Below are 12,294 nucleotides of genomic sequence, written 5' to 3'. Positions count from 1 at the left end.
TGTTGGAAGCAGAGGCTATCAAATTTGACACCCTACATTTGGAAGGAGAAATGCATGAATGGTGGTACCACAAAAAGGTCACCATGGGACATTCCAACATCACCTCTTGTGAGGACTTCAGACAAATATTGATAGACCAATTTGAAAAGAAGGATCCAAAGATACACTTTAGGGAGTTGGCACAACTCAAGTAGACTGGCACACCAAATGCCTACATTGAAGCATTTCAGCGAGTGGTTGTTACAACAAAAAACATATCTGACCAAAAGCTAATCATGCTCTTCACAAAGGGTTTAGTCAAGCCATTGTTTTGGTGGGTCAATACCTTCAAACCCGCCACCTTACAAGATGTCATCACTAGGGAAAGAGACATGGAAGAAGCAACACCTAAAACTAAATTTTCCATCCAAACCACTCATCATTCTAAAGAATAGGGAAAATAAACGATTCTAGAAGGAGTGGATTGGGCAGGACAGGTTGGATGAAAACACTCGGAGTGAGTTAAGGAGGAAAAAACTTTGTTTCAATTACAAAGAACCACAAGAACTAGGTCACAAATGCTTCGGCAAGGGAAATATCCACTATACTGAGGTGATGTCAGATAGTGATGGCGAAGAGGCTCGATAGCCAACACCAAGCAATGAGCCTATTAGTTCTGAGGGGGAGCAGTCCCATAAGGAAGCTAAAGGGGATGAGAAATGTTGTATGGGAATTAAGGGTAGTACTATCACCACTCTTCCTGGACTCCCTAGATATTACACCTTCAGGATTAGGGGGGTCATACAGGGACAATGAATCATAACTTTGGTTGATGGTGGAGCAACTCATAATTTCATCGATGTAGCTTTGGTGGCAAAGAGAGGTATTCTCACATAATAGTTTGAGGGCTTTAGTGTTGTGGTGGTTGATGGGTACAACATGACACACACACAATAGATTCCATATTTGAGCATGATATTGGGTAATTACACATTCACCAATGATTTCTACATATTATATCTTGTAGATACCAATGTTGTATTGGGGATACAGTAGTTATACTCATTAGAAAAGTTCTCAATGAACTACTAGGTAATGGAGATGGAATTCATGGCCTCAAATGGCAACGAGGTAGTGTTGAGAGGTATGCCCAATGATGGTCATCAAACTATATCGACTAAGATAATGGAGGCCATATACAAGCATGGAGATGTAGCCTGCACAATAAATGTTTGATTACGAGTCAGAAGTCGTTAAATAGCAGCCAACAACATCAGACTTGTGACTTTTTTTGGCTAATGCGCTTTCCAAGAAACCAACCACGTGTTCACTCATGGAAAACATCAAAGATTGGAAAGCCCACCACTTGGTAGAATACTCCAAAAAACAAGTTTGTTTGCGAGTTAATGGATGATTTCATCTAGGATGAAAGGTACAGAGTAGTATATGAGACCATTTTCTATAAATAAAGGTTATACTTGGTCCCTAAATCCACACTCAAGGAGAAGATCTTGAAGGCCGCACATGACACACCACTAGCAGGACACCAAGGGTTCTTCAAAACTTACAAGGAGATCAAAGAAAGGTTTTCTTGGAAAGGTCTCGAGGATGATGTGTTGAGGCACGTAAGGGAGTGTATGACTTATCAATAGAACAATCCCAAACATACTCCTATAGGATTGCTACATCCCATGCCAATTCCAGTGCAGAAGTGGGAGAGCATATCAATGGATTTCATCGCAGGTCTACCTAAGGCACAAGGCAAGGATAGCATCTATAGTTGAGAGGACGAGCAAGTTCACACATTTCCTTGTGATCTTAGTAGATTATAAGGCAACACAAGTGACAAAATTGTTCTTTAGGGAGGTGTTTAGACCTAAGTTGCATTGAAATGGATACGAATACAATGCTTGAAACAGATATGACAAATTTTCAAAAAATATGGATACGATACAACAAGGAAACAATATATATATATATATATATATATATATATATATATATATATATATATAGATAAGAATTTCATATTATCATTCATCTTTTAGAATCTAGATTCTATATCTAAAATACATTATCATCATCATTAGTAATTATTATAACATTCAACATATCATCATCATCATTAGTAATGTAATCAGAAATGCTATAGCCTTTGTGCTTTCAGGTCCAACTCCTTCAAAGAACATTTCATGAATGGCAGATGGCATATATCTTCCTTGAATGGCAATTAAAAGGCCCATGGGATCATTGGGATATTCCGTCAAGACCTATTTGAACATTTCAATTTTCTCAACGTTAGCTTGGTCTCTTGACTATATGCAGGCAAAAGATTGGCTAGAGAAGATTTGTTATATTGGAGGGATTTATGAAATCAAGAGAAAAATCAATGACAATTAGCAAAACGTTAACCAAACTAAAAATTAATCACTCAAATAAATCTCTTTACGAAGACATTCATCAAACCCTTTTGTTTGTATTTTTGAACATCTATCTTTTTTTGAGTAATAAGAATCCTTGATAAATATATGGAATGTTGTTGTTTCTAAAGATTTAGAAGAGACGTTATGAGACTGCGTTTATAGTGAGTTTGTTTGCGAATCTTATTTCTTCATTTTTATTATTTATTTATGGCTTTACAATTTTTCACAATTTTTAACATTTTATGGGTGGATTTTGATCACGATTTTCATGGATCCATTTTCGATTTACAGAAACAGAACCAAAAAAATTTAAAACCCTTGGAAACGTATCCAATTCCAAATCCAAAGTTTCCAAATTTTTGAAACGACACAAGAAACATTTGCATAGCGTTTCAGACAAGGATCGTAACCGTTTTTGTTTCGGAATCGGGGATCCACGTTTTAGCCAAATTCTTCAGGCGTTTCCAGTAACTTAGGCTTAGACTCCATGGGTTGCCTAAAAATATAGATAGTGATTGAGATGACAGGTTTATTAGTATACTTTGGCAGGAGCTATTAAGATTGGTGGGCATAAAATTGACCCCTAGTACTAGCTATCACCCTCAAACAAATGACCAGATAGATATTGTGAATAGATGAATTGAGGGGTATCTCCACAACTATGCGACATAATAGTAGAAGGCATGGAGAAAATGCTTACATCTCGGGGGGCACTACTACAACACCACCTATCATCTATTAATTGGGATGACCCCATTCAGGGCACCATATGGGTACAATGCTGCATCATTTGACAATCTGTTATTTGGGGATAACAAGGCTCCAAAGGCCAAAGGTTGGACACATGAGAGCTAGGGAATCCTTAGAGTCCTTAAGGAGAATTTACAGACCGCCAAAAACTAGCAAAGATGTGTGCGGGTAGGCATAGAGTAGATCATAGCTTTGAGGCAGAGACTTAGTTTTCCTAAGATTTCGACCATATACATAGTCTTCATCAGGAAAGTGGTGCAGAGAAACTAAAACCAATATTTTATGGACCTTACAAAATAATCAAACAAATTGGTGAACTAGCATATGAGTTGGAATTGTCGAAGGGAAGAAAAATCCACAATGTCTTCCATGCATCATGCCTTAAGAAAGAAATCAATCAACATGTTACTACTTCAGCTAGGCTACTCGCTTTGGATGAGGAGGGGCAGTTAGGATTAATTCCAAAAGCTATCATGGTTGTCCAAGAGAGGAGAGTGAGGGGAACAATGATCTCAGAATATCTCATTAGGTGGAAGGACTTGCTTGAAGAGGATGCCACATGGGAAGGAGAATAGATCTTGCAGCACCTGAATTTGCAATTGCATGAGGGAAAGCAATGTTGGGGAGAGGGGACTATAGTGTCCTATTCTATTTAAATTTCCCAAGGGACGACGTAGTAGCCTATTTAACCTCATAGGCTATAGTCATTTGTAAAGGGGGGAACCCATTATTTGATGTTACTTATGTAACATTAGATAATTTGGGGCAAATGGAGGAAAACTTGCTATAGAAGTCAAATTTGGGGCAAATGAAGGGAAACTTGTTAGCCACTCAAAATTAAAATTAGGAGGAAAAGCCCAAAAGGGAATCTATAAAAAGGAGAGAGGAGATTCATTGTGAGCATCATGGATTATTTTTTTTCTAATTTTTGGGCTGAGGCTCATAAAGGGTTTTAAGACCCCTTCTTTCTGATTAATTTTGGCAGTGAAAGATTCCACCCTAGCCAATCTCTTTCCTTTCTGACTAAAAGGAAAAGTTTTGAGTGGAGGAACACCTTTCTGAGGCATTATCTTTGGTAACATTTATCCTTTCTGATTTAGGTTGACTGTATCAAAGAAAAACAAAAATGTAGTTGTCCTCTTGGAGAATATGCGGTGCATATAATGAGCTTGGCTATAATAGCAAGTAGTCCTTTATGTTATTCTTTATAAAAGGATAAAATAGTAGTACTTAGATTAAAAAAGTTTCAGCCCTTATTAATATATTAATGTGCTTGGGTGGTGCCTAACGTTACATTTTTGTTGCCATTAGAGGTCCTTCTCATTCTTGATACTGCCTCCTCCATGACCAACTATTTGAAGAAAAATGGAAGTGCTCTACCCTGAATCTTCCCAACAAGTTGATACGGGTTCTACTCCCTATTTTAACTTCAACACCAAGAATAAGATGCTTCCTTTGATTATTAATATAAACAAGTAATGTACATATCAAGCGTTTTAAGAATCATCTGTCAGGATAACAGCATTCAAGGATCTAGAAGCATGGAGCTGTTGGCCACAGAATCTAGCGACCCACACAGAGGAGGACTTGGCATAGGCACAATGCCAGAAGAGGTATTTGAGGTTTTAGGTTTTACCATGAAACAGACAATTAGGCTGGGTGATTCCAAGGAGAATCACTCTGTTACCAACACCCAATTTTCAAGAATTAGGAACCATGCTAAACTGGCCTCTCTGGGGCTCAACCAAAGGCTTATAGATGCTACGTAGTTGGAATAGCCAAGTCATTAACTCAGTATTGAGGCATCAAATTGTGTTTCAACCAACCACCCAAATCAAGCTTATGACAGAGCCACGCATTGTTATGTACAGATTTGCAATTTTTAAGGCACTAGCCTTGTTCCATTTCCAGTCCTTCCGCCAATGATTTCAATGAGGTTACTGTCTTTAACATATAGTGTGGAATTTGATGAATTTATTCAGGAAAGCCGTGTGCGATTGGGCAATTTCTTGATGCAGTATAGAAACAGAACTGCTCTTCTCTCTCTACGGAAAATAGCGAGCAAAGACAAAGAGAAGAAAAATAGCGTAGGTGAAGATAATGGAATAAGATGAAACGATTACCAGTATGATTGTCATATCCCACACGTGCCACGTACAATAGTTTAACATTATTGATAATATGTAGCAACAACATTCAGTCACCAACCGGGTGCGCCCTGCTCCAAGTAGGGAGTTGGTGCATTGCCCCTTGTCGAAGGGCAAGGTGGGACTTAACTCCCTGGAAGTGCCATGCACCCTAGAGAGGAGGGGAACGCGTGAGGCTGGTTTAACAGAGCAACGATAACCTCCCGCTCTGTGCAGTGGAAGGATAACGCGCCCGTTAAATTTTTTCACCTCTTCAGTTACCTTCCCGTTACCCAGACTTTTGGAACTATTTCCAAAAAAATACCAATAACTCTGCGTAGTCACTAAATGCGTCACTTCAATTCCTGATTAAGGCCAAAATAACGTTACTTTGCATCGTTGCTATATGTGGAATCACTCAAAATCCTTCACCGAAAAGAATGTAACATCACTTCAATTCTTGATTAAGACCAATAAAAGTTGTAACATCACTTAATTCCTCATTACGACAAAAGTAACCTTACTTTGCATCGTTGCTAAATGTAGAATCACTCAAAATGAGTTACAAATTGCTCAATTCTTGATTAAGACCCAAAATGCTTTGCAACTTTGCATCGTTGCGTAGAATCACTCAAAATGAGTTACAAATGGCTATTTAATTAGCTTTTAGTTACTCAGTGATTGTCTTTTAATAGTTTGCAAGTTCTCATCAATTTCCTTTCCTAAAAGCTTTGTTAAAAAAGCCTTGGTAGGCATATCATTGGTCTAAAGTCAAAAACTTCCTTTCCTAATAAAGCTCTTTTAAAAAAGCCTGGGTAGGCATATCATTGGTCTAAAGTCAAAAAAGCCTTGGCAGGCATATCATTGGTCTAAAGCTAATGCAAGCTAGCACAAATTTGAGCATCTTCGTTTTGATGGATTTCGCCTGTTTGAGGATAAGGTACAACTCAGCTTTTGGCACTTGTTTTTCCTCATCAAAGGGGTTAAGTTGAAAGCCCCTTGAGACCTCCTTGAATTTTGACCAAGTGACCCTATTCCAATCACCATTAAATGGCCATAATATATTTCCCATGGCCTCTCAAGAAGCCTATAAACCAATGAAAAACATAAGCCCACCAAGTGATCCACCCATACTCCCCATGGGGTCTAGGTGGTTCTAAATAGTTTCGATATACACAACACACCTTGGGATTTGAGGATGAAAAGCATTCATTAGATGGTCTATCCATGCACTCTTTACAACCACCCCAAGAGATGATAGAATAGATGGGATGGTGATCAACAAGAGTGTTTGTGACATTATCCCATGGCACTTGGCCTCTATCAACATCAACATAAAAGGAATTTTACTATAATAGCATTGCTCTATTTAATCTTTGCAAAATTCATGGTCCGGATTTAAACAGGAACGCAACAAATTAAAGAGATAACCATAAACACAGAGATGCATCAGAAATAATACTTCATTTCATTAATGTAAAATACTGAAATATGCTTACAGATAGAAATGGAAATAAAACCAGCTAGGGCGATGGTAGCTTCTCTCTGAGAAGAGATGTGGTGGCTATATGCCTCTGAACTGCCTTACAATGAGGCTCAAGGGCCTTTTTATTATTGAACAATAAGAGCAAACCCTAAACAACCAAAACCCTAACTCGAGGAGATGTAACACCAAGAGTTTATGGGCCCGTTGCGGTGAGTTGGACAGCCAATTTCCCGGGGTCGTGACTTGGTCATATTGTCTCCATTTGATGTGCATGATAACCCGTTGGAAAGATATCTTTGAGGACTACGACGGAAAAGAAAATTTTAGACAAAAAATCGCTAGTGGTAGATTTCCAAAAAAACGTCGTTTAAGGCGTCAAAATGACTCCGGAAGTTTAGGACCCGAAAAACTGCGAAAAATAGTAAAATGTGCTACAACTAAAGAAACCGGAAAACTGAAAGAGACAGTTGTGGAGGTCCAAGCGGGACAGGTGGGTGGCCACCAACATCCACCTGGATCATTCCACCCCACTTAGGAAGCAATGGTCCCCATTGCGTTGAGTTCCTCCATCTGCTGAATTTGGTCCTTGGTGAGCTGTTCTGCAATCTCGAATGTGTCCAGTAATGGTGGGAAGCATGGTCGAGGGTGGTACACATTGAACATTTGGTGCAGGCGAAGCAATGGATGAATTCTGTGCTCCAAAGCATTATTTCCCACAGCCTTGGTAATGGTGTAAGGACCATGTCGGCGTGGTCGGAGCTTCTGATGGGCTCTTGTAAGGTGTTCTTTCTGCAGATGCAACTAGACTTTGTTGCCCACCTGAAACTTGTGTGGTACCCCTATGGGTGAGGAGATGTTGTTCCTGTGTTCTGTCATGACCGTATCACTTTGCTGCTGCTGCTACATGGAGGAACCCTTCGCGGGGGTCATGGATGTGGTGGCGATCTTCCCCTTACTTTGGGAGCAAACCAGACAGAAAATGAATTTCCTAGTCTAGGAGATGAGCTTGTTGGCTTTCTTGGTAGTGATCAAAGAGGTGGCGGTAGGTGGGGCTAACTCCAGTATCTTGTATAATGAATTACACAAAGAAATAATGACAGCACGAGGCCTTGACTCATACACAGCATGTCGCCTCTACAAGTATGGTTGGCCTAATAGTACATCACAAACATCCAGAGGTGTAACATCACAAAATACCTCGTCTGTGAAGGGTTTGATGATGTAAGGAAGGCGACATTGCTGGCGAACTCGGAGATCTCGTCCTTGGTGAAGCCACCCGATACTGTACGGCTACAGGTGTGGTGTAGTCGGTAGGGCCAACCGCTTCATGACCTCTGCTGAAATGAGGTTCTTTTGGTTCCCACTGTCAACAATGAATTGCAGTGGCGAACCCTTCACCCACATCTGTGAGTGGAAAAGACACTCCCCCTCCTCTAGATCTTCGGGTTCATTCTTTTGGATATTGGCGGTGGCAACAGTGGCGCTGGGGGGGGTGAATGTATATTTTTAGATCATTATACTTTTCAATTTCACTTCCTGATTCCTATACAAGACTTTACAGAAGGGAACCCGCGTGTGTATGCGAATGTTCTTAAGACAACTAGCATATATATAGTAAAATTACTTTTCAGTTAATTCATCTTTTTTTTTATTCTGATCCAGTGTATCAGTACTTCATTAAACATTAAATAGATAGTAACCATGTGCAGTAAGGGCAAAATAAACCATCATACATAAGCAACACACACGAACACCAAGATTTAAGGTGGAAACCCAATGGGGGAAAAACCACTTGTTGTTGTTGTCTCTAACATTTTTTAATATAAAGAAAAGCTTTTACAATCTTGTATTGGCGCAAAATCATACCAGTACTCAAGAAACCACCTGCAAAAGGCTAAAACCTTTGCTTGTTCTCCAACTCCTACTGGAAGGGAGCTCCAACCCCCTGAATCTTGTATTGGCGTAAACTTATACCAATACGCAGGCACCAACCTGCAGAGGGCTACAACCTTCGCTCGTTCTCCAACCTACTGAAAGGGAGCTCCAACCCCCTGACCTGATTTACCAGCCACCACTAGAAGGAAGCTCCAATTCCCTCATCTTCTGGGACCACGTTTCATAAATTTTAATATTGGATCCACCTGCTACACAACATAACAACTTGTAGTTCACATTTCATCAAATTTTCACTAGACCCACCACCAACATTTAAGCTCAAAACCAATCATCAAAACTGAAACTTATCACTGTAAATCATTCATCAACCAACTGAATCAACTAATCATCGAAACCCAATAAACTGAAACTCAACCAATCAACTAGAACAGTCATATTACTGTAACTAGAATACCAAACAACATAATGCACATCACAGAAACTAGATCTTGTTACTACAAACACTGATCAACCATTTGTTAAAATATGTATGCTAATTTGTAGTAGAAAAATCACTTGTGTACGCATATTTCATTAAGCATACCCGTGTACATATCTTAAACCACTAAAACCTTAAAAAACTGGACCATTGTCACTCTGAAACAAACACTGAATCATATACAGATTTACTGCATCATTCTGAAACAATCACATAACCTTCACTGATCTTCAATCACAATCAACAAGTAACCTCAACAATCTTTAATCAATCGATCCATAATCAAAACATCATTGTTTAAGCCCAGATCATTAAGAAGACTTCATCGATAGACAACAAAAACACATCAAAACTGATAAAACTGATCAGACACCATTTTCATCAAAACCCTACTTTCTGTACGTGTTTTCTTCAAAGCATATCCAATAGCCCTTATCCAATACCACAGGTCAAAACCATACTCCATCCGATGGTTTTCTTAGATGGGATCAAAATATCTGTTACTGGGTTCAATAGCACATGGCAATAGCATGATAAGGACCCTTGGTATTTAGAATACCATGGTGCAGAAACTGTACGCGCCTTTGCTTCTTCATACTCATGTGTGTATGTGGATTTGCTTAATAGAACGCGCGTATACTTCTTGAACTTTCAACTTTATCATACCTCTACCTCTGAACTACTATGCCTTTGTCATATCTCTGTCACATTTGCAAACACATCCTATTTATATCTTCAACAAGTAGGTTTCCATCAAGAAATAACTCATCAAGTAGGTTGCCATTCATCAGGTAGGTTTCCATCAAGGACAACACATAATTCATAGTTCCAACAATCTCCCCCTTTGGGATTGATGGAAACCACTTTGGTGTTTGGTCACCACAACCTGTGAATACCTGTAAAATACATCAAGCCAAGCACCAAACCAAGCTATTCTCCAAACACCAAGCTACTCTCCCCCTTTGACATCAAGGGAAAAGGGTTGACCAATGTTGAATGAAGACTTCCGTATCTGAACTACTGAGTATGAACATTGATCATGCTCCCCCTGAGCACATGTTGAAGTTTCTAATAGATGTACAATGAATTAAATGAATCTATGACTCATATGAATTGTCCTATCACCAAGGACTCAAACTTACATCAATCACCCAATCACAGTGGGTTTACAAATTACATCACATATCCAAAAGGACTTGACCACAATAGTCCATACATGATTGAATTTTACAATGATTACATCAATGGTCTTTATGTGACCTTTACATCAAATGATAGATAAGACATTTATAACCAAGACCAAACACCTCAATAAGACCTTGATAGTCATCAACAACTATCATACACCATATATGATTTGCACGATAAGCATCTATCAACAACAACTCATCATCAATATGTAAGATAGAACAATGTAGCTTTAATATCAACAACCCATGACTTGGTATGCAACCACAATATCATAAGTGAGGACCAATCATATCATCATAAAGTAAGATAGGACAATGTAACATCATTCTTCAATATGCCATGTTTCCAAGTATCATCCAACAAATGTAGCAGTAGAATATAACCATGTTTTAGCAACATCATTCTCTTGGCCCAAATTCTTCATAAGAAGAATTATCACACCAACACCACTTCATAAAGAGATATGAAACTCAAGAAGACATAATAAAAAAGTTCATCATTCAAGAACTTCATCAAGATAAGGAGCATCACCAAAGAATCATTATGTATGAGCAAACATAATGCCAACAATGCATTATTAGAAGCATAGCAAATGCTCCCCTTGAACCTATCCCAACTGTTCACTATCTAATCTGATCATATCATTTTATATATCAGTTAGGATATTAAAGAATCTTCATCAAGCAATGATTAATCAAGTCATCAAAAACTTATACAAGACAAAATCACTTTCAAATAGCATCAACAGACTGTAACCTTTAACCATCAGAACAAAAAAACCAATTGATAATTGATTGAAGCATATCAGACCCTTTTCCTGATTCTATCCCATTGTTTCTTCATCAAACCAACATATACGTGATTTTTCAGTTCAGAACTTGCGTATACACACGAATTGTCTTCATAAGATCCGCGTACATAAAGTGAAATACTGAAATTTCACACTTTCATCTCTCCCCGAGTCTGTTTTGTTTGTACCTGTTTACTTTTACTACACCGGAGGCATTGCCAGTAGTATAAGCAACATGAAAATAAAAAACAACCATGGGAATCAACATGTATTACTCCCCCCGAGATTACACATCATTGATCATGACGACCTGATAATCATCTTTTGTTTTCATGATGTCAAGTACCTCTCACCACTTATGCAGTCAATGTTAAAAATATTCATTTAAGTACAAGAGACTGCAATAGGTACCATCTTTTTTTACTCTAAGTCTGAACCTTTCTCATATATATGAGATTTCCGTTCTTCAAACACATATAATTTGTCTCGATTTCTATATCCTCTTATTATGACTTTTCCAGTTACTTCATTCATAACCTTACAATTGCTTGATGTTAACAAAATTATTTTTCCCTTATTTTCCATTTGTCCTACACCTAGAATGTTCTTCTTTAGCCCTTAAACTACTAAAGCATCAACTGTTGCTCTAGTTTTATTAATTATGGCTTTACCTTGTCCTAGAACTTTTGTTGAAACATAAGTTCCAAGAATAGCATTACCATGATGGTTCTTCCCGAGAGACTCCATTTTACTCTTATCTCTAGTCATGTGATGAGAACATCCAATGTCTATGTACCATTCATCTTCATCTTCAAATGAGAAAAGAGCAAGCCCACACCTTATATGTTATTTTTTTTCTTTCTTATTGGTGGATCCGCCTTTTTCAAATTTTCTGATATTAATGTTCTTATCTAGTTGCTTACCATGTTTCCTGTGGCAATCCATAGACTTGTTCCTGCATTCTTTTGCTACATGCGGAAACTTGTTACAAGCACAACATCTTATATGTTTCATATTTCTTCTATTGCAATCAATGGCTTTGTGACCAAATATATTGCAAGCAAAATAATATCCCTTAAAGTTTCTGGGAGATGATGATCTTTCTATGAGATGGTTATTAGCTTGAAACATTCTATTCCTACAATTGGCTGCAACATGTCCATAATTATGACATA

General features: G+C 38.3%; 1 non-coding gene across 1 annotated transcript; it reads left to right on the top strand.

Annotated features, from left to right (window-relative positions):
• The first annotated feature begins 5,279 nt into the window (after positions 1–5,279).
• LOC149251549 (signal recognition particle RNA) lies at positions 5,280–5,536 on the top strand. The gene has a single exon (XR_016267626.1).
• Positions 5,537–12,294: the final 6,758 nt, after the last annotated feature.

Source organism: Pinus tabuliformis, chromosome 7 (assembly GCF_031772625.1).
Source record: "Pinus tabuliformis cultivar Carrire ecotype Pingquan chromosome 7, CPIR1, whole genome shotgun sequence".
In the NCBI taxonomy this organism is placed as follows: Eukaryota; Viridiplantae; Streptophyta; class Pinopsida; order Pinales; family Pinaceae; genus Pinus; species Pinus tabuliformis.
This window is presented reverse-complemented; position numbering and strand designations above follow the sequence as displayed.